Source organism: Mus caroli, unplaced genomic scaffold, assembly GCF_978045245.1.
Source record: "Mus caroli unplaced genomic scaffold, Mus_caroli_1 scaffold_6, whole genome shotgun sequence".
NCBI lineage: Eukaryota > Metazoa > Chordata > Mammalia > Rodentia > Muridae > Mus > Mus caroli.
The window spans coordinates 131,962,850-131,984,726 of NW_028227261.1; the positions used below are offsets into that span (position 1 = coordinate 131,962,850).

General features: G+C 40.1%; 1 pseudogene; it reads right to left on the reverse strand.

Annotated features, from left to right (window-relative positions):
- Window positions 1-3,698: 3,698 nt before the first annotated feature.
- LOC110292424 (endogenous retrovirus group K member 10 Gag polyprotein-like) lies at window positions 3,699-7,928 on the reverse strand (annotated as a pseudogene).
- Window positions 7,929-21,877: the final 13,949 nt, after the last annotated feature.

The following is a 21,877-nucleotide window of genomic DNA, read 5'->3' on the forward strand; positions in this document are numbered from 1 at the left end:
GAGATCTAGGTGCCCGTCATTGACTGCCAGGCCCTCATTAGCACACCTTATTTCCAATTCAGACCAAAGCCACAATATGTACTTAGAATGCTTCTTCATGAACATTAATAACTACAACCTGTGCTGTTGGAGGTGAGGCTGTACACCTGCTGTGGTCAGGCTGAAGGGCATTGAGTGACCTGCTTGAAAAACAAAGTCGAGACAGTGAAAGGCACAGTACAAAAGCTTCTTTTGGGGAAGTCCAGGTACTCCATTCAATTGCGAATTAGCAATGATCAGACTTAGACTTAGAGCTCCCGGTGTGGGGGAGGTGACTTTGAGAATTGCAGAAAGGCTACAGCTTCCCTGGGAGTGGAGGCTGTGCTCCAATCTAACTTTTTGGCTAAAGAGGATTTGTAGTCATAATCAATGTTAGAGTCATACATACTAGAAGATTCAGGATCTGTGTCCAGTTGACAAACTAATCTCTCAGGCAGCCATCACGCTCCGTCTTCTTTTTTGTGAAAAAACACAGACGGAGTCCCTTCCCCAGATTAGGACCGGGTCTGGACCCTTCCATTCCTAGGTTAATGGGTTCCACCACTTTACCATGGCATAAGAACTAGAAGTAACTGGATGCCAGTGGCGATCCACTGCAGACTGATCTTTAATGTCAGTCTGCAAAAAATTTAGAACAAATAAAGCAAAAGCAAGATGTGCCTTTGGTGACCTTGGGGAATATAACTGTCCTTGTTTTGTTTTTAAAAGCCTATTTTTTAAAGTGCAATGAGCACATTCAACTATTCCTTGTCCCATGGGGTTATAAGGAATTCCAGTTTTATGTTTGATGCCAAATTCTTTACAAAATGAAGTAAAATTTCTAAGTTTAGGCAATCCCATGGCATTAAAGGCTTGTAGGCAACTATCAATTACATTTTTGGAGGCTTCTCCAGTATGCAGAGAAGCAAAAAGAAATCCTGAACAAGTATCAATACAAACATCTATATATTTTAATTTTCCAAATTCTGCAAAATGAGTTACATTCATTTGCCAAATATGATTAGGCATAAGACCTCGAGGATTAACTCCTAAATGTGGCAATGGAGACAATGTAATACATTTAGGACATTGTTTTACAATCATTCTTGCCTGCTCCTTAGTGATCTTATGTCGGAGCCTTAAGGTATAACTAGAGATATGAAATTTTTCATGATCACGTTTGGCCAAAGCAACAGGATCTGAAATTAAGGCTTCTCCTTTTACAGCTCTGTCGATGCAATCATTGCCTTCAGCTAAAGGTCCAGGAAGAGCAGAATGAGATCGTATGTGGCCAATATAAAATGGGTGTTTTCGGGCAAGAATGATGTTTTGCAAGTGTGAAAACAGGGATCCTACTGGCGTATTAAAGTTAAACGTACCACAGGTCTCCAATAAGGGTACCGATTGTGCAACATATAAACTATCAGTAAAAATATTAAAAGCCTCATGCACCGCTGAAAGACATTCAGTACTGCTAATTCTGCTAATTGGGCTGAGAAGCCAGGAGTCTTTATGATTGATTACCTGTTGATTATTTATAAGAAATCCAGTTCGTCCTTTAGAGGTGCCATCAGTAAACACCAGAACAGCACTGTGTAAGGGTTGTAAAGAGGTCATATTAGGAAATATCACCTCATGTACATTCAAAAATTTTATCAACCTATCTTGAGGGTAGTGGCTGTCTATAGTTCCGTTAAACCCTATTTGAGCAAGCAACCAATCTGTACTATGCTGCTTCAGCCAAGTGTCTTGACTTACACTGTAAGGCTGAACAATAATATCTGGCTCTTTGCCAAAATAAGTTAGTGCCTGCTTCCTTCCAAGGATAATCATCTGGGCTACTGCTTCATATTATGGCAAGATAATACATTTAGGAGAAATCCTCAAATGTATCCACATTAGAGGAGACTTTTGTCATAACAATCCTGTAGGCACATGAATCATATCAAAAATTAGCATATGTAAAGGCAAAGAGTAATCTATATAAGTGACAAATTGCTCTTCAATAGATTTTTCCACTTGTTGTAAGGCCAGCAATCCTTCTGAGGTTAGAGATCTAGGGGAGGTAGGATCAGAACTCCCTTTAAGACTATCAAATAAAGGTTTCAACTCCCCTATAGTGAGCTTTAAATAGGGGTGAAGCCAATTAATATCACCTAACAATTTTTGAAAATCATTCAAAGTCCTTAAGTTGTCTCTGTGAATAACTATCTTCTGGGGAAAAGCAGCTTGATCAGTAAGTTTAAAGCCCAAATAATTATAAGGATCATGAGTTTGTATCTTTCCAGGAGCTATCTGTATTCCTTTTTCAGCTAAATCTTTTTGTAAATCTCTATAACACAAAAGCAAATCCTGGGGGTCTTTTCCTGACATCAAAACATCATCTGTGAAATGAATGATGTAAATCATGGGCCATTGTCATCTTACAGGCTGAATGGGTTGTGCCACAAACTTTTGGCATAAGGTAGGACTATTAGCCATGCCCTGTGAGAGAAATATACATTGATATCTCTTCATAGGTTCCTTAAAATTTATAGAAGGAACACTAAAAGCAAATTTTTCACAACCCTTTGGATGTAAAGGAATAGTAAAGAAACAATCCTTCAGATCTACCACAATTTTATGATATCCTTTAGGAATGGCTACTGGGGATGGAAGCCCAGATTGTAAAGGTCCCATAGATACCATGGTCTCATTAACTTTTCTTAAATCTTGTAACAATCTCCATTTACCAGATTTTTTCTTGATAATGAAAATTGGTGTATTCCAAGGGGACTGAGATTCTCTGGTTGCTCCTGCACTAGTGAAGAAGCGGCTTCTATTTTTTCTTTAGGTAAAGACCACTGATCCACCCATACCAGAATATCATTAAGCCATTGAATTTTATCGGCTTGGGATGCAGGCAAGATAGTGGCCACTACTGAAAATACTCCAAACCTCTTGTGTTAGAGTGACGTTTAGGATCTTCAAAAGTCTTAATTCCTTGTCCCTATTTTTTAATCCATGACCAGGCAAAAGTCCCTGCCTGAGCATCTGCTTAGTCACCATCTCATTAGGACTGTACATTATAACGCCCATCTGTGACAAGAGATCTCTTCCCCATAGAGTTACAGGCAAATTTGACATAACATATGGCTGAATTTTTCCTGATTTTCCTTCCCCATCTCTCCAGGTTAGCAATTTGGAGCTTCGTTTTGGGTTACTAGCATAACCAATTCCTTGAAGGTGAGTAAGTGTATCAGTCAAAGGTCAAGTTGAGGGCCAATCCTGTCCTCTATGATTGTTACATCGGCTCCAGTATCTATCAACCCTTCAAAGCTTTTTCCATCAAATGTCAATTTAAGGTTAGGTCTCTAATTAGTAATAGATTGAACCCAATTCACAACAGAGGAGTCAAAAACACCTTGTCCTCTCTCATTCTTAACAAATCTGGACGGTGATGGATGTAGAGGAATTAAAACAAGTTGAGCAATTCTTTGATTAGCGGGTACAGTTATTAACACCATGAGGGGAAGCAGCTATGATTTTAATTTCTCCCTCATAATCATTATTTATAACACCTGTATAAATCTGCAGGCCTTTTACAATAGAACTGCTTCGTCCTAAAAGAAATCCAGAAGTTTCTACAGGTAGAGGTCCAATGACTCTGGTAGGCAGAGTTTGGACTCCCATTTCTGGGGTTAAAACTGTGTGGGTGGTGGAACAGAGGTCCAATCCTGCACCTCCTGGTTTTGCCCTGACAAGTTCAAAAACTGATCTCTTTGGCTGGGCAGGAGGTTTATAGCCCCATAAGCTGTTTTCTATGAGTAAGTCGGGGCCTGGAGCTGGCCCCTCCTCTCGTTTCCCGGCAACAGATGGCCCAGAGTGCCTGACTTGGATTTGCACACCTTAGCCCAGTGGTTGCCCTTTCTGCACTGGGGACAAATTCCTGGGGCACAGCCTACTTGCCCACTCTCAGCACCTTTGTTCTTAGGACAATCACTTTTAAAATGACCCAAACTTCCACACTTAAAACATGCATTATTTCCTCGTTTCCTCAGCAACATTGCTTGTACGCGGTCCCTTACAAAGCAGCTCCGAAAGCCAAACCCTAATTATATGACAGCCCGATTTCTGCACAGAGACGGACATATCCCGCTAAATCTGTTTGTCCTTTGTGCGGCTGGATAGCAGCACGACACATTGCGTTAGCATTCACATAAGCCAATTGCATAACGAAAGGACTGCCCGTGTAAGATTTTCCAAGGATTCTACTAGCTGCTATTAATAGCTTATCCACAAAGTTCTGGTAAGGCTCATCAGAACTCTGCCGAATGCTGGCTAAACTCCCACCAACATCCCCTCTAACCGATAACTGTCCCCAGCCACTGCAATCTGCACGTACACTCCAACAGGAAAACCAATCTGATTAGCCTGGCCCTCATACAGACCTTCTCCCAGAAGCATGTTCCTATCCCAGTCTAGATTACTGGTCTCAGCATTTAAACCTGCAGTTTTCTTACTGGCATCTCGCCATTCAGAATCTCAAAGTAAGAAATCTCCTCCTGACAGGGTGGCCTTACATAGAGTTTTCCAATCTAGGGGGGGTAAGTGTGACTTTACGACCATATCCAGTAATGCTTGTGTGAAAGGGACTGAAGGACTGTATTGCACAACAGCTGTTTTTAACTCCTTTATCAACTTGAAATCCAAAGTCCGGTAATGTCTGACTCTAGTATCTTGCTGGTCAATTACTTCCATGACAGGAAAGGCTAGCACATCAGAAATATCCTGTCCTCTCCCACGAGCCTGACTCACAGCTTTTCCTAGAGGCGCTTGGTACATTTCAGAAGAGTTACTCCTTCCTGTATCTGACATCCTTTTTAGCTCCCAAAGCTCATTAGTCAATTTTTGCAGCCTAACTTCAAACTCTAATTTGCTTAGTTGCGTGTCCCTATGAGTAGCATCTCCCATGGTGGAGGCTAGGTGGAGCAGGAGACTTGCAAGGAGGCCAATCCTCCTCAGAGTATTTGTCACCTCCTGTTTCTGAGTGATTTGCTTTGTCTAAAATTAGCTCATCATCAGCGTCTCTATATCTATCAAATTTAGAGTTGAGAGGACCCTTTTCTGAGAGGCGCTCTTCCTGAGATTCATCAAGCTCTGCCTGGGTACCATCTAACCCCTGTGAGATCACCTTTTCAATAGCATCTTTTACAAGCACCCAGAGACAAAGGGTGAAATTATCTGCCTGAGTGATTTTCAAGGCTTTTCCAATTTTCTCCCAGGTTCTGATATCTGAAGTTTCTTCTTCCTTGAACCATGGGCAACAAGAATCTATTCTATCTAGAAGATTTTCTAACAATTGTACTTCGAGCCCTACTCCTCTTGCTCGAGGTAACTCTTGAAAACTGAGGACTGATTCATTTCTTTCTTTCTTTCTTTCTTTTTTTTTTAAACCCTTTTCCTCTCGCCTGAGGCAGCTTTTAAAAGCTTCGAACTACCACCTGATCAGTTCCTAGTTCCGATAATTCCCCTGTAGACCCAAGCGGATCCAGCGCTGGTTTAGCACTGAATCCAAACTTAGCCCATATCTTTTCACACCTGTAGCACCCTTTTATAAATGAAGTTTTAAACTAGCGCTAAATGTGTACCTGTTGCTTCGGTCTCCGATGCGATCCTTTTCTTTTTCTTCCCGTGGAGCTCCACACACAACAGCGTTCCTTCAGCGTCTTCCTGAACTTCTTCAGGTCCCAGTCTGGGCGCCAAATTGTTGCGAGCCTTCCACTGGCTCACATGGACCTGGTACACCTGAGAGGCGGGCCAGCGGGCCAGAGCTGAAAGGAAGGGAAACTAGGCGAATGAGAGAGGAATGGAACTAAGACAGTATTCTGATCAATGCTCAAATGTTTAATGGCAGACACACTTTATAAAGGAGCCTTCATCCTTGGAGCCTGGAACCAGCTGCAGGTGATGACATGCAGGATAGGGCATAGTCTCCAGAATAGCTGTGGGGCCTCTCAGCAGGTAGCAGTATCTTGAAGAGGAACAGCGACAGTGGCTGAACAATAGGGTAATCTAGGGAGGAAGGCTCCACACTAGGTAATCTCCTTAGTGGCAGCAAAGTCAAGGTCTGGCTCAGCCTGCTTCAGGTTTGTTGGAGGTTATACATATCCATCCCTTCTATCTATTTTCTGACATAAGAAACTTTGAGAGGATTAATATTCTGACACAGACAGGCTGTGCAACCTTAGTTACCATTTTATTTCCCTATGGAAACATTTGATGGCATTCTGTGTAATAAAATCAGTGTTGAGACCTGCTCCCCTAGCATAACTGTAGCCATTTTGTTTTGTGCCTGCAGCCAACCATCTTATGCTGTTACAAAGAAACTTTCTCGTGTGCTGTTACTAGGAAACTTTCTCATGCCAGAGCTGATTGCATATTCTGTCATGTTTTATACTTTGCTGTTTTGAAAACCAATCACCATTCAAGTAAGTTAGAAACTCTTTGTATAGTTAGCCATCATAAGCTTAGACCCAAACCAAATGCCTGGCACCTATGTGTGAGCTTTTATGGTTTTTGCCCTTCTAAGCTGCCCCTGGGATGGACCCCAACATAAGAGAGACACCTGTACCAATATAAAAAGGCATTTGTAATAAAACTTACATTTTGAATAGGGGTCAAGTAAGATCCCAAGGCCTCCCTGGGAATTGACATCCTTCTTGGCAGAAAGAGACATGAACTGACATCCTGGTTGGCAAGATGGGACATGAATGATAGGCAAGGCAAGTCACCCTGCCACAGTTGAATAATCCAACGAATGAGAACAGGATAAGTGTATCGCAAAGTCATGTTCATAAGGAAGTCCCCTATCCCTAAGCCTGATTGGTGGAATAATTTGGTACAGCTGTTTGTGGATTTCAGGCTTAAAAGCTCTAGGAGATTCTGGCTCGGGGTCTTAGTCTCAGCTCCCGAGTCTAGTCTATATTCCTGATTGATCAGTCCTGAGGCAAATGGTCAATAAATTATCCATCTGACTGAGATCAGTGTTCCTATAGTTTGTGGGGCAACTTCAGAACCCTAACAATCAGTAACAAAAGTACTGTTATTCTAATCCTTCCAATGTTTCCCACCGCACGTATTTAAAACATACTTTCCATTAATCTGAAGTTTCTGATTCCCACTGCTCAGCCTAAAACTTGAGATAGTTGATAGGAAAATCCCTTTATTTACCTTACCAGTTAGATGCTTAATGCAATTGTATTTGTCAGGGCTCTCTAGAGTAACAGAACTTGCAGAATGAATCTATATAGAGAGATGTATAGATGAATGTCTCACCTAGTCTTCAGTATAGACAGGAACCATGAAGAAGTAGACTCGAATGTCAGTGAAGAAAGGGAGTTGCTAGCAAGAAAAGGGCAATAAAGCAAAAAGCAAAGGCTTTTGCTCTAGGTTTCCAGCAGAAGTTGTGGCCCAGATTAAAGGTATGTGCTCTTGACTCACAATCCAGATTAAAGGTGTATTTCTTCCTGCTCCAAAGGTATAGATTAGATGTGGAAGTCAACCAGGCTGTGCGCTGACTCACCACCTCACTGGGGGCATTGTTGATGTCTGCAGCCCATCTTGCCACCAAAGGTCACATGGATAGCAATGGTCTGTGCTGCAGCCTGAAGCCACATTGATGTCCAAAAGCCCATGTTGTTGGGCCCATGTTGACATTCATGGCCTGCACTACCACCTGAGGTCTTTGTGGTGTCTGGGTCTGTGCTGCCACCAAGATCTTTGTCTGGATCCATGGTCCTACTGCAGCCAGGGTGAGTGCTGATGCCTATGGCCTGTGTTACCACTGAAGGCCATATGGATATCTGTGGTCTGTGTTTCAGCCTGAGGCCATATTGATGTCCATAAGCCATGATGCAGTTGGGGGCCATGCTGACGTGAGTGGCCTGTACTGTCACCTGAGTCTATATGGATGCTCCATGATCTGAGCACCCCCCCTCCCCCAAGGTTTTTGTCTGGGTCTACGGTCTTACTGTGACCAGGAGCCACATTCATGGTCTATGTTGTTGCCAAAAATCTGTGTGGAGGCCCATGATTCATGTTTCCACTGATGGTGAAGAGCAAGAAGGCTAATTTGGCTATGATATCCGTGATTACAGATGAAGAGTTGAGAGGGCAGTTAAGAGGGAGCTTCTATTCCCTATCACCCCACACCTCCCCAATGTATCCACCTAGACAGGAATTCACCAAAGAGAACTCTTCAAATGTATAATCGAGAGACTGAAGAATAGCTTTTCACAATTCAGGCGGGAGTATGGGCAAGAAAGACTCAGTTCTAGTTATGGGATAGGCCTTTGTTTGACCATGCTCCAGTGAATATATAAATAAGACAATTGAATTTTTTTATATTCTTACTTTTATTTTTACTTCTGGGAATGACTCACAATAGAGAATAGACATGTAAGGACTGGGAATTATTTTTTACTTTTGGGGCTGGCTCACAATGTGGGGTAGAACCCAAAAAACTGGGAAGTAAACGTGATCCGCATGCATGATATGAAATTCCCAGAGAGGCAAGAAAAATATTATGTTGAAAAAAAAACCAAAAAAACAAATCTACTTACTTTAAATTAAGCAAAAAAAAAAAAAAAAAAAATCCTTCAAAGGTGTGCCCTCCATTTTGGATTTTAGTTTATTCTAGATGTAGTTAGGTTGGCAAACAAGAATAGCCATCAGAACAAGTGGACTTCTAAGTACATCAAAGGCAAAAGTAAATTCACACTCTTCATCATACACCAACACTGGCATCTATATCTAAATACTCCGTTCTGTTCTTAATAGACAAAGCCAGTTTATATTAAAAATACAATGTCTATAAAAACCATTCAGTCTCAAGAGCCAAAATACCTGTTTATGTGGCTGAAGCCTTCTGATAAATATACTCCAAGTATAACGGTTTTGTTACTTTTTCTGTTATTATGACAAAATCTATTTTTAAAGCTACTTAAAGGGCAGTTGTTTTGACTCATGGTTTATAGGGACAGTTCACCATAACCTGCCCATGAGTGTGGGGTTCATTATCAAGTGAATGGTGAGTCAGAGAACAGAGAGAGAGAGAGAGAGAGAGAGAGAGAGATGCTGGTACTCAGCTGGTTTTGTCATTTTTATTCAGTCTGAAACCTCACCCTGTGAAGCGAGATTACTTATAATTAGCATCACCAAATACAGTAAACTTGAAGAATGAGAGGTCTTCTGAATCTCTGAATGTTGTTCAGAGGAACATATCTTTTCAGACATATAAATTTAAAGTTGAAGGGTATTAATTTATAATATAAGACATTAGATAAATTCCAAACACATTTGTTGTGTTTGACCATGTATAACTTACCAATGCCCTGATTTTTCTGTGACACAGGAGAGTTGGATGACTTTCAGAAGAGACATGTTTAAAATGAGACTTTAATAAAAACTAATTCATAATAATTTAATAAAATCTCTCCATCTCATCTGGGGATTTTACTTTTAAAAAATAAGCAATTCCATTACTCAGCTCCAAAGAAATGTGAAATTATAGAGTTTTAATGTAATACATGATACCAGAAAATATTGAATTGAGTGAAGTAACAGAGAGACAAACACCACACATTCTCAGTTATTTGTAGATGCCAGCTCCAAGGCTTTAGATGTACGTATATGACCAAGTATAAGACTAGTACCAGAGAAGTCAAGAAGGACCATGTAGGAAGTTCATAGAAGGAGCTCTATGGAAGGAGCAGTAAAGCACAGGTATTAAGGAAGGATATAGGGAAAAAGAAGAGAGCCTTACCTGAAAAGCTGGAAGGAGGGCAACACAGGAAGGGCAAGTATAGAAGAAAGATGAATAGCACTAAGTACGTTATTAAAGGGCATACATAAATATATCATTCTATAGTTTCTTAAGATTGAATGTATACAGACTCATCCCCAGTTATACACCTGCTCCCATCTCCCTTTTCTCTCTGACTCAACATGTTTATGTTGACCATAACTTATATTTGTATTGTCTTCCATTTTGATTTGCATTGGAATCTAGCTAGTAGGAGGAAAAATAACCAAATAAAAAGTAAAATAATATAAAAACCTGCCATTTCTCCCCCCATGATTCTGCTTTGTAGATAGTAGTGTAGTTCAGATTAGATTAACCAGGGCAGAGTGTCCGAAGCATGGATGCATTAATTGGCCATTTCTGGACTTAGCCACACTGGGAAACAGAGGCCAGGATCCAATTAGAAAACTGACTTTGCCTGCCATAGAGTTCAACTATGTGAAATTTTCTCACACATACTTTATTATAATTTTGAAAACATATATGTAATAAATTGTAGTTATCTTTGTATTAATAAATGATTTTAAATGATTAGTGATTTCTCAGCAGTCATAATATTCCTCTTTCACGGACACTCCTCCATTGCTGCTGGGAGTAGAAACTGATACAACTACACTATAAATCAATCTGGCAGTTTCTCAGAAAATTGGAAATAGTTCTATCTGAAGATTCAGCTATACCATTCCTAGGCATATACCCAAAAGATGCTCTACCATACCACAAAGACATGTGTTCCACTCAGCTCATAACAGCTTTACTCATAATATCCAGAAACCAGAAGGAACTCAGATGTACCAGAATAGTGGATACAGAAAATATGGTTCATATTCACAATAGAATAGCATTGAGCTATTAAAATCAATAACATCATGAAATTTACAGGTAAATGGATTGAACTAGAAAATATCATCCTGAGTAAGGTAACCTAGACCCAAAAGGGTATGCATGATATGTACTCACTAATGAGTAGATATTAACCATAAAGTATAGGATAGCCATGATACACTCCACAGAGCCAAAGAAGCTAAACAGGTGAGGAACAACTTGGGAAAGCCTAAGTGAGTATGTTTGAATCTCACTTAGAAGAGGGAAAAAAAATAGTCATTGGAGGCAGATGGAGGGAGGAAACTGGGTGGGACAGGGGATTGGGATGGAGATTAGGGGAGGGGGTCAGAATCAGGAGTGAGGAGAGACAGAGAGGGCCAGAGAGCCAGGAGAATGAATGAAAAACACAGCTGGCAAGAGTGGGGGTTTGAGATATCTATATGACAGAGACCAAGGATTGGGGAGACTCCCAGAAGTTAATGTGGGTGACCTTATCTGAAATGCAGAGCAGTAGGGATATGAAACCTGAAGAGGCCACCTCCTGCAGCCAGGCAGGATCCCCCAGTGATGGGATAAGGACACTAACCCACCCACAAAACTTTTGACCCAAACTTTGTCCTGTCTAAAAGAAATGTAGGGACAAAGATGGGGCAGAGATTGGGGAATGGCCAACTTGAGACCCATCCCATGGGCTCCCCATCCACCTCTCCATCCCCTCACACTGTTCCCTCCTTTCATTCACCTTGATGACCCCCCTTTCCCCTTCTGAATGATATTCAAGCATTCTCCTTTGGGTCCTTCTTGTTATTTAGCTTCTTTGTGTGTATAGATTGTATCCTGGGTATTCTGTACTTTATGGCAGATATCCACTTATAAGTAAGTCCACACCATGCAAGTCCTTTTGAGCCTGGGTTCAAAATATCAACCTCACTCAGGATGATATTTTCTAGTAAAAGTCATGATGCCCTCGTTTTTAAAAGCTCAGTAGTATTCCCTTGTGTAAATGAACCACATTTTATTTTTTTGTTATTTGATTGGTTTTCTTGTCTGTTGTTTGTTTTATCTAATATTCATTATGTATATATGTTTTATAAGTGTGTTTTCAATCTATTTTACGTTTTCAGAACTTCTTATCACACACTGTGGTAAGAACACATGACTTAGCATTACAACTATGCATTAGCCTAAGATGAAAAATTGATTATATGGGAAACTCAAGGCAAATAAGGTTGGTTGTTATACATTTTTCTCTTGCAGCTTTAAAAACAGGCTGAATACAGAGTAGGATGTCAGTCTTAAGGCTTAAGTGACTTTAAGCTGTATTGTTAACTCTTGCTGTGAGATTCAGGAAAAATTTCTGTTTCTTAGAATGAAAGAGATATTTTGATAATATTGTATCACCACAATGATGTGTGTGTGTGTGTGTGTGTGTGTGTGTGTGTGTGTGTGTGTATTACATTCTTATAATTTAAACAGTTTTCTGTAATCTCTAAAGTGGTATATAGTAATGAATATAGCTCCACAAACAATTTATCATTCCTGCAGAATTATTTTCCTTATTTTTTCTTTTTTCTGTTTTTTAATTACTTTTATTTTTTATAGTCTAGTCATTGCTCCCCTCCCTGTCCAGCCTCCCTCATCTGACCCTGTCTCCAAGAACATGTCCCCCAATCCCACCAGTCCTCCCCACTCCCTGGGGCCTCAAGTCTCTCACTGGTTAGGCATATCTTCTTACACTGGGGCCAGACCAGACAGTCCTCTGCTGTATATGTGTCATGGGCACCAGACCAGCTAATATTTGCTGTCTAGTTGGTGGCTCAGAGTCTGAGAGATCTCAGGGGTCCAGGTTAGTTGAGACTTCTGGTTTTCCTATGGGGTCTCCTTCCTCCTCAGCTTTTTCCAGCTTTTCCCTAATTCAACCACAGGGGTCCCACAACTTCAGTCTAATGGTTGGGTGCAAGTATCTGTTTCTGTCTCAGTAAGCTGCTTGTTGGACCTCTTGCAGGACAGTCATGCTACGTTCCTGTCCATAAGCACACCATGGCATCAGTAATAGTGTCAGGTCTTGGAGTCTCCCCTTGAGATAGATCCCAATTTGGGCTGGTCACTGGACTGCCTTTCCCTCAGTCTCTTCTCCATTTCTGTCCCTACAGTTCTCATAGACAGGAACAATTCTGGCTCAGAGTTTTTGATTGTGGAATGGCAACCTCATTCCTTCACTTGATGCCCTGTCTTTCGACTGGAGATGGGTTCTACGAGTTCTTTATCCAGTCTTCAGTTGAGAGACATCTGGATTGTTTCCAGCTTCTGGCTATTACAAACACAGCTGCTATGAAGATAGCTGAGCAAGTGTCCTCATGGTATGGTGGAGCATCCTTGTCTGGCCTCAGTGGGAAAGGATGTGCCTAGTCTTGCAGTTACTTGAGATGCCAGGGTGAGTTGGTGTCCAGGGAGAACTTTCCCATTCTCAGAGGAGAAAAGGAGTTCTGGGAGGGGCTGTGTGAGGGGGAAGGGGGAGGGCTGCAATCAGGATGGAAAGTGAATAAATAAATAGAAAAAATAAAAACATTTAATAATTTAAAAATCAAATAAATAATCATTTTAAAATGTCATCTAAAATTAAAAAAAAAAAAAGTAAATTGACATGGGAAATGCCATCTTAATTGCCCTGAGGAAAAATCTACTTCAGAAATTTAAATAACCAGATTCTTTGTTTTTCATTAAGGTTTTCTTCCCTATCATCCACTTTTCTTTCTGTATTTCCCCCTCCAGTTTATCTTTCCTTCCCTCATTAAGAGCTGTTTTTGAGACTCTCTCTTTCCTTTCATCCTTCTGCCCAAGAGTCCCATCTTAGGTGATGGCTGCTTTCATTTTGCCTGGCATTTATCACCACTGCTGTCTTCACCCCCTTCCCTCTGTGGCACCAATCATGCCCACTACAATGGCAGGTGGATTTGTGTTTTCTGGCCTCACCTGTCCTTAAAGCGTCATCTTTATTTTAGGACAACTACAAACTTGTCCCAACTAAACTCACTAGCATTATTAAGCAAATTTCCATTCCTTATATTTTATTTCAGTTAATGTCTGACCTGGGAATTGACCCTCTAATCCTAACTTTTCCCTTCGTATTTTCAGGGATAAAACATTGCCAGTACTAGCCATAAGTGTGTTTTCTCAGTCTGTTTCTTCTGCGTCTTCCTATTCGAATGCACATTGAAGAATAAAACCATCACCAGTTCCTGCCCTTTTTTTTTTTTTTTTTTTTTTTTGCCAAAAGCAATCTGTAACAGGTCACTTCCTGTCTCACTTCCGGAAATGCACACACGAGCAACTCTAATGCCCCTGCTCCAGTGAGATTTCCTCAGAAACTGGACGAATGTGCATCTCACTTCTCCATGATCCTGGAGGACCTTGTACCAATCTTTGTTCCGGCTCCTGTTGAGTTGCTACACAAATTGTTCTCCTATGTGTGGCCCCAAGTGGACGGTTGGAGTGGGTGGCCCTACGCACCTTTTCTTTTCCATCATGTCTATCACATTACAAATGTTCAATAAATATTTGTTAAAGGAATGGATTAATTACAACACTCTCTTTTCTTCCTATCATGTTGTCTCAGTACTATAAAAGAGTCTTCTCTGTAAAACAATAGTATTCCAAAGGGGGATTTAATAATTCTGTAACTTGAAAATAAGCCCAGTTTGCTTAGAAAGCATATTCTGCTTCTACACTGGGAATTTTTATCTTGCTGATGTCAGCAAAACTGAACTCGGTTTTCTGAGTGAAATTAGTCTTGATTAGTTTATATTTGTTTTTTATTTGGAAACTATGAAATGTCTAGACAAAAAAATTGAAGAGAGTCCTTTCTTTCCTCTTCTATTCTGTGGCTGCATTATTGTCTACATATTCTAAACTGTGTTGATCATTGAAAAACTTGTTTGCTTTGGGTTCCAAGTCATCTTATGCCAGCTATCTTTGATACATTTGATACAGCATTTTTGCCTTTAAGAAGTTTTGTTTGTTTTTGAGACAGGGTTTCTCTGTATAGCCCTGGCTGTCCTGGAACTCACTCTGTAGACCAGGCTGGCCTCGAACTCAGAAATCCGCCTGCCTCTGCCTCCCGAGTGCTGGGATTAAAGGCGTGCGCCACCACGCCCGGCTAAGAAGTTTTACAATATTAAAATTAATATTCTTTTAGAAGGCAAGATGCAGTAACAACTGCACAGACTCTTTACAGATTTCAATTTGTAGCTGTAAAATGAGAACCAAGCCACAAAGATAATGTTATTGGAAAGAGTAAACTGAATAGTATTTATCAGCTGTTCAGAAATAAGCCTCATACTTAAAGCACATCATCAATAAAAGATGATTATTCTTTACTAGTCTATGCGTTTATTTTCATTTATAATAATTTTGTGTTTGTTAAGTTGTCACTATTAATATATTTTATTTTTCTATCCAACTTTCAGAAATGGAGAGCTAACATCACCCTAAATAATTATTGTAATCAATGACATCACTAATCATAAATAATTATTTTAGCCGAAGCTTTTGTGCATATCAGCACTCAAACCTTTTAGACACTTTCTTAAATAGTTTCCACCTTCTGGTTATGATCAATTCCCCTTGGGAAGGGGACAAAGGATGTATGTAGAAAAGGACAAGACTGTCATTGGGACATAAAATTGATAACATATCCCAGAATGCAATGTGCCCTCATGAAAATGATTTAGAGACTGTAAAATCTGCCGAAGTTAATCAAGGTATATTAATGGCTTCTTGAAGTTCCTTACATTTGAGGAATGGAGGGCCGGGAAGCCATAGAGGAAAAACGAAGCCATTTGGTAGCTAACGTTCAAGGATTGAGATGTTGAAGATTCTTATATTTATTCTCAATTTATTATCTCCAAAGCACTGGGAACTGGCTCTGGATTTGACAATGATACCTTCCCCTTTACAAAAGGAAGTCATAGAAAGAAGTTCAAACTGAAACTAAAACCTACTGGCTTGAAACATAGGTGGCTGTTGTTCAGCAATAGTGAAGAATATAAAATTATGGTCACTAACATGCAGCTTTTAAATATTTTTCCTAAACCTAAGAGGCTTTTTTAGCTGAAATCCATGGGAAGACTACTGGCTCCCTTTCCCATATAGTTTTGGTGGCGTATCTATTTATATAATATTAAAGCACTTGTCTTGGCTGATGATGTAACTCAATGGTTAAGTATTCAACCAGCATGTGCAGGACTTTGATCTGAAGTCCTTGAATCAGTACTGATATATCTGAATTTCCAGGTTTTGTTTTTGTTTCTTGTTTGTTTGTTTAACTTAAGAATCATCATACTATTTTTTGCACCTTGAATTCTTGAGTATCTATTAAACTTTTAGAACTTTGGGTCTATGCTTCTCAGGATAAGATTGAATCCATGGTGGGCTTTTAAACCTTTTCCTGCTTGGTGCAGTGACAGAAGCAAGCCTGTAGTCCTAGCTACTTCAGCAGTTGGAGCAGGAGGATCACTTGAATCTAAGACTTCTGGGTTGCAATGCCCTAGGTTGAATGAGTGTCTTTACCAAGTTGTCAAAATGCCTTTCTATTGGGGGCCGGAGACTACCAGGTTGCCTGAGAAGGGGTGAACCAGCTAGCCTGTGACATTACCATGTCTGCCGCATATGAGCTGGGTAACTAAGCTAATTTTTTGAACAGAATTATGATTCTCACTATGACATGGAGATAACGTGCTATTCTGCCTATCTCCTTCAGATAAAATCAAAGACCACATCCTGTGTAACTATAGCACTGTGTTATCCTTGAGTAGGGGTTGATGGACAGCACTGCTGGCTTTCAGGTTATTATTTACAAAGGGGTACTTTGAATTAATTGAGAAGACCTGTATTACAGCACAGAAATTCAAACTTCTCAGTTTTCTGAGAGTTATCTTAATTTGCATGCTGCATAAATAGTAATATTTGTAGAGAACCTCATGACTCCAATACATAATCAGGTCAGAGGAGCTGATTACAGAGACAGTAAATTAATCTTCTTTTAGTACTAATTAGCATTGAAATTTGGTTCTGATTCTGCATTTACTTAAGGCACCTCCATGTTTTCCTTCTCATTCTTTAATTTGTCCAGAAAATATTGAGCAAAAGCCCACAGTATGCTGGGGGCTGAGCTGGGAAGTCACTGTACTTGAAACCTGTAAAACACTTGCTTATAATTTAAAGTGAAAGCTGTTTCATAAAGGAATGTGCCAATAAGCAGAGTGGGAACACAGGAGAGAGAAGGCCTGATTCTGCCTGAAGGGGTCAGAAAAGTCTTCCCATTGTTTTACTGTTGCTTTCTTTAAAGAGTGAATAGAGACATAGCGTTGAATCAGTTCCAGAGTCACACTCAATATATCACCATCCTAATGCAGAAGAAAGAATCGTGGAAACTGAAAGGAAACACGATAACGAAGGAAGATAAGCGTCTTCCGGTCAATTGAGATTCTTTCATTTTAAACAACCTTTACCCTGTGTAATAACTACATTCATTCATTCATTCATTCATTCACTCTCTCTTCTTCTCAGGCATCAACTCTCTGTATTACTCTCTTGATATAAATATTTTAGGGACCTTCTAAAACTAAGAACTCATTGCTATGGCTGAGAATACCATGGACAGTGTGGCAGCCATGTGGTCACTACCTCCCCACCACTTGAGCCTTTCCTCTAAACACTACTGAGATGCACAGTTGATCAAACCATCCTTTTTTTTATATATATATATATATTTTTATTACATATTTTCCTCAATTACATTTCCAATGCTATCCCAAAAGTCCCCCATAGCGCCCCCCACTTCCCTACCCACCCATTCCCATTCTTTTGGCCCTGGCATTCCCCTATATTGGGGCATATAAAGTTTGCAAGACCAATGGGCCTCTCTTTCCATTGATGGCCGAATAGGCCATCTTTCGATACATATGCAGCTAGAGACAAGAGCTCCAGGGTTCTGGTTAGTACATCATGTTGTTCCAACAATAGGGTTGCAGATCCCTTTAGCTCCTTGGGTACTTTCTCTAGCTTCTCCATTGGGAGCCCTGTGATACATCCAATAGCTGACTGTGAACATCCACTCCTGTGTTTGCTAGGCCCCGGCATCGTCTCACAAGAGACAGCTATATTTGGGTCCTTTCAGCAAAATCTTGCTAGTGTATGCAATGGTGTCAGCGTTTAGAAGCTGATTATAGGACGGATCCCTGGATACAGCAGTCTCTAAATGGTCCATCCTTTCATCACAGCTACGAACTTTGTCTCTGTAACTCCTTCCCTGGGTGTTTTGTTCCCAATTCTAAGAAGGTGCACAGTGTCCACACTTTGGTCTTCATTCTTCTTGAGTTTCATGCGTTTATCAAATTGTATCTTATATCTTGGGTATCCTAAGTTTTGGGCTAATATCCACTTATCAATGAATACATATTGTGTGAGTTCTTTTGTGATTGTGTTACTTCACTCAAGATGATGCCCTCCAGGTCCATCCATTTGGCTAGGAATTTCATAAATTCATTCTTTTTAATAGCTGAGTAGTACTCCATTGTGTAAATGTACCATAATTTCTGTATCCATTCCTCTGTTGAGGGACATCTGGGTTCTTTCCAGCTTCTGGCTATTATAAATAGGGCTGCTATGAACATAGTGGAGCATGTTTCCTTTTTACCGGTTGGGACATCTTCTGGATATATGCCCAGGAGAGGTATTGCTGGATCCTCCGGTAGTACTATGTCCAATTTTCTGAGGAACCGCCAGACTGATTTCCAGAGTGGTTGTACAAGCTTGCAATCCCACCAACAATGGAGGAGTGTTCCTCTTTCTCCACATCCTCGCCAGCATCTGCTGTCACCTGAATTTTTGATCTTAGCCATTCTGACTGGTGTGAGGTGGAATCTCAGGGTTGTTTTGATTTGCATTTCCCTGATGATTAAGGATGTTGAACATTTTTTCAGGTGCTTCTCTGCCATTCGGTATTCCTCAGGTGAGAATTCTTTGTTCAGTTCTGAGCCCCATTTTTTAATGGGGTTATTTGACTTTCTGGAGTCCACCTTCTTGAGTTCTTTATATATATTGGATATTAGTCCCTTATCTGATTTAGGATAGGTGAAGATCCTTTCCCAATCTGTTGGTGGTTTTTTTGTCTTATTGATGGTGTCTTTAGCCTTGCAGAAGCTTTGTAGTTTCATGAGGTCCCACTTGTCAATTCTCGATCTTACAGCACAAGCCATTACTGTTCTATTCAGGAATTTTTCCCCTGTGCCCATATCTTCAAGGCTTTTCCCCACTTTCTCCTCTATAAGTTTCAGTGTCTCTGGTTTTATGTGAAGTTCCTTGATCCACTTAGACTTGACCTTAGTACAAGGAGATAGGAATGGATCGATTCGCATTCTTCTACATGTTAACAACCAGTTGTGCCAGCACCATTTGTTGAAAATGCTGTCTTTCTTCCACTGGATGTTTTTAGCTCCCTTGTCGAAGATCAAGTGACCATAGGTGTGTGGGTTTATCTCTGGGTCTTCAATTCTGTTCCATTGGTCTACTTGTCTGTCACTATACCAGTACCATGCAGTTTTTATCACAATTGCTCTGTAGTAGAGCTTTAGGTCCGGCATGGTGATTCCACCAGAGGTTCTTTTATCCTTGAGAAGAGTTTTTGCTATCCTAGGTTTTTTGTTATTCCAGATGAATTTGCAGATTGCACTTTCTACTTCGTTGAAGAATTGATTTGGAATTTTGATGGGGATTGCATTGAATCTGTAGATTGCTTTTGGCAAGATAGCCATTTTTACAATGTTGATCCTGCCAATCCATGAGCATGGGAGATCTTTCCATCTTCTGAGATCTTCTATAATTTCTTTCTTCAGAGACTTGAAGTTTTTATTATACAGATCTTTCACTTCCTTAGTTAGAGTCACGCCAAGATATTTTATATTATTTGTGACTATTGAGAAGGGTGTTGTTTCCCTAATTTCTTTCTCAGCCTGTTTATTCTTTGTGTAGAGAAAGGCCATTGATTTGTTTGAGTTAATTTTATATCCAGCTACTTCACCGAAGCTGTTTATCAGGCTTAGGAGTTCTCTGGTGGAATTTTTAGGGTCACTTAGATATACTATCATATCATCTGCAAAAAGTGATATTTTGACTTCATCTTTTCCAATTTGTATCCCTTTGATCTCCTTTTGTTGTCGAATTGCTCTGGCTAGGACTTCAAGTACAATGTTGAATAGGTATGGAGAAAGTGGACAGCCTTGTCTAGTCCCTGATTTTAGAGGGATTGCTTCAAGCTTCTCACCATTTACTTTGATGTTGGCTACTGGTTTGCTGTAGATTGCTTTTATCATGTTTAGGTATGGGCCTTGAATTCCTGATCTTTCCAAGACTTTTATCATGAATGGGTGTTGGATCTTGTCAAATGCTTTTTCCGCATCTAACGAGATGACCATGTGGTTTTTGTCTTTGAGTTTGTTTATATACTGGATTACGTTGATGGATTTCCGTATATTGAACCATCCCTGCATCCCTGGGATGAAACCTACTTGGTCAGGATGGATGATTGTTTTGATGTGTTCTTGGATTCGGTTAGCAAGAACTTTATTGAGGATTTTTGCATCAATATTCATAAGGGATATTGGTCTGAAGTTTTCTATCTTTGTTGGGTCTTTTTGTGGTTTAGGTATCAGAGTAATTGTGGCTTCATAGAATGAGTTGGGTAGAGTACCTTCTGTTTCTATTTTGTGGAATAGTTTGTGAAGAACTGGGATTAGATCTTCTTTGAAGGTCTGATAGAACTCTGCACTAAACCCATCTGGTCCTGGGCTTTTTTTAGTTGGGAGACTATTAATGACTTCTTCTTTTCTTTGGGGGATATAGGGCTGTTTAGATCATTAACCTGATCTTGATTCAACTTTGGTACCTGGTATCTGTCTAGGAACTTCTCCATTTCATCCAGGTTCTCCAGTTTTGTTGAGTGTAGCCTTTGGTAGAAGGATCTGATGGTGTTTTGGATGTCTTCAGGATCTGTTGTTATATCTCCTTTTTCATTTCTGATTTTGTTAATTAGGATGCTTTCCCTGTGCCCTTTAGTGAGTCTGGCTAAGGGTTTATCTATCTTGTTGATTTTCTCAAAGAACCAGCTCCTTGATTGGTTGATTCTTTGAATAGTTTTTCTTGTTTCCACTTGGTTGATTTCACCCCTGAGTTTGATTATTTCCTGCCGTCTACTCCTCTTGGGTGAATTTGCTTCCTTTTGTTCTAGTGCTTTTAGGTGTTTTGTCAAGCTGCTAATGTGTGCTCTCTCTAGTTTCCTTTTGGAGGCACTCAGAGCTATGAGTTTTCCTCTTAGAAATGCTTTCATTGCGTCCCATAAGTTTGGGTATGTTGTGGCTTCATTTTCATTGAACTCTAAAAAGTCCTTAATTTCTTTCTTTATTCCTTCCTTGACCAAAGTATCATTGAGAAGAGTGTTGTTCAGTTTCCACGTGAAGGTTGGCTTTCTATTATTTATTTTGTTATTGAAGATCAGCCTTAGTCCATGGTGATCTGATAGGATGCATGGGACAATTCCAATATTTTTATATCTGTTGAGGCCTGCTTTGTGACCAATTATGTGGTCAATTTTGGAGAAGGTACCATGAGGTGCTGAGAAGAAGGTATATCCTTTTGTTTTAGGATAGAATGTTCTGTAGATATCTGCCAGATCCATTTGATTCATAATTTATCTTAGTTTCACTGTGTCCCTGTTTAGTTTCTGTTTCCATGATCTGTCCATTGGTGAAAGTGGTGTGTTGAAGTCTCCCACTATTATTGTATGAGGTGCAATGTGTGCTTTGAGCTTTACTAAAGTTTCTTTAATGAATGTGGCTGCCTTTGTATTTGGAGCATAGATATTCAGGATTGATAGTTCCTCTTGGAGGATTTTACCTTTGATGAGTATGAAGTGTCCCTCCCTGTCTTTTTTAATGACTTTGGGTTGGAAGTCAATCTTATCAGATATTAGAATGGCTACTCCAGCTTGTTTCTTCATGCCATTTGCTTGGAAAATTGTTTTCCAGCCTTTCATTCTGAGGTAGTGTCTATCCTTTTCTCTGAGATGAGTTTCCTGTAAGCAGCAAAATGTTGGGTCTTGTTTGTGTAGCCAGTTTGTTAGTCTATGTCTTTTTA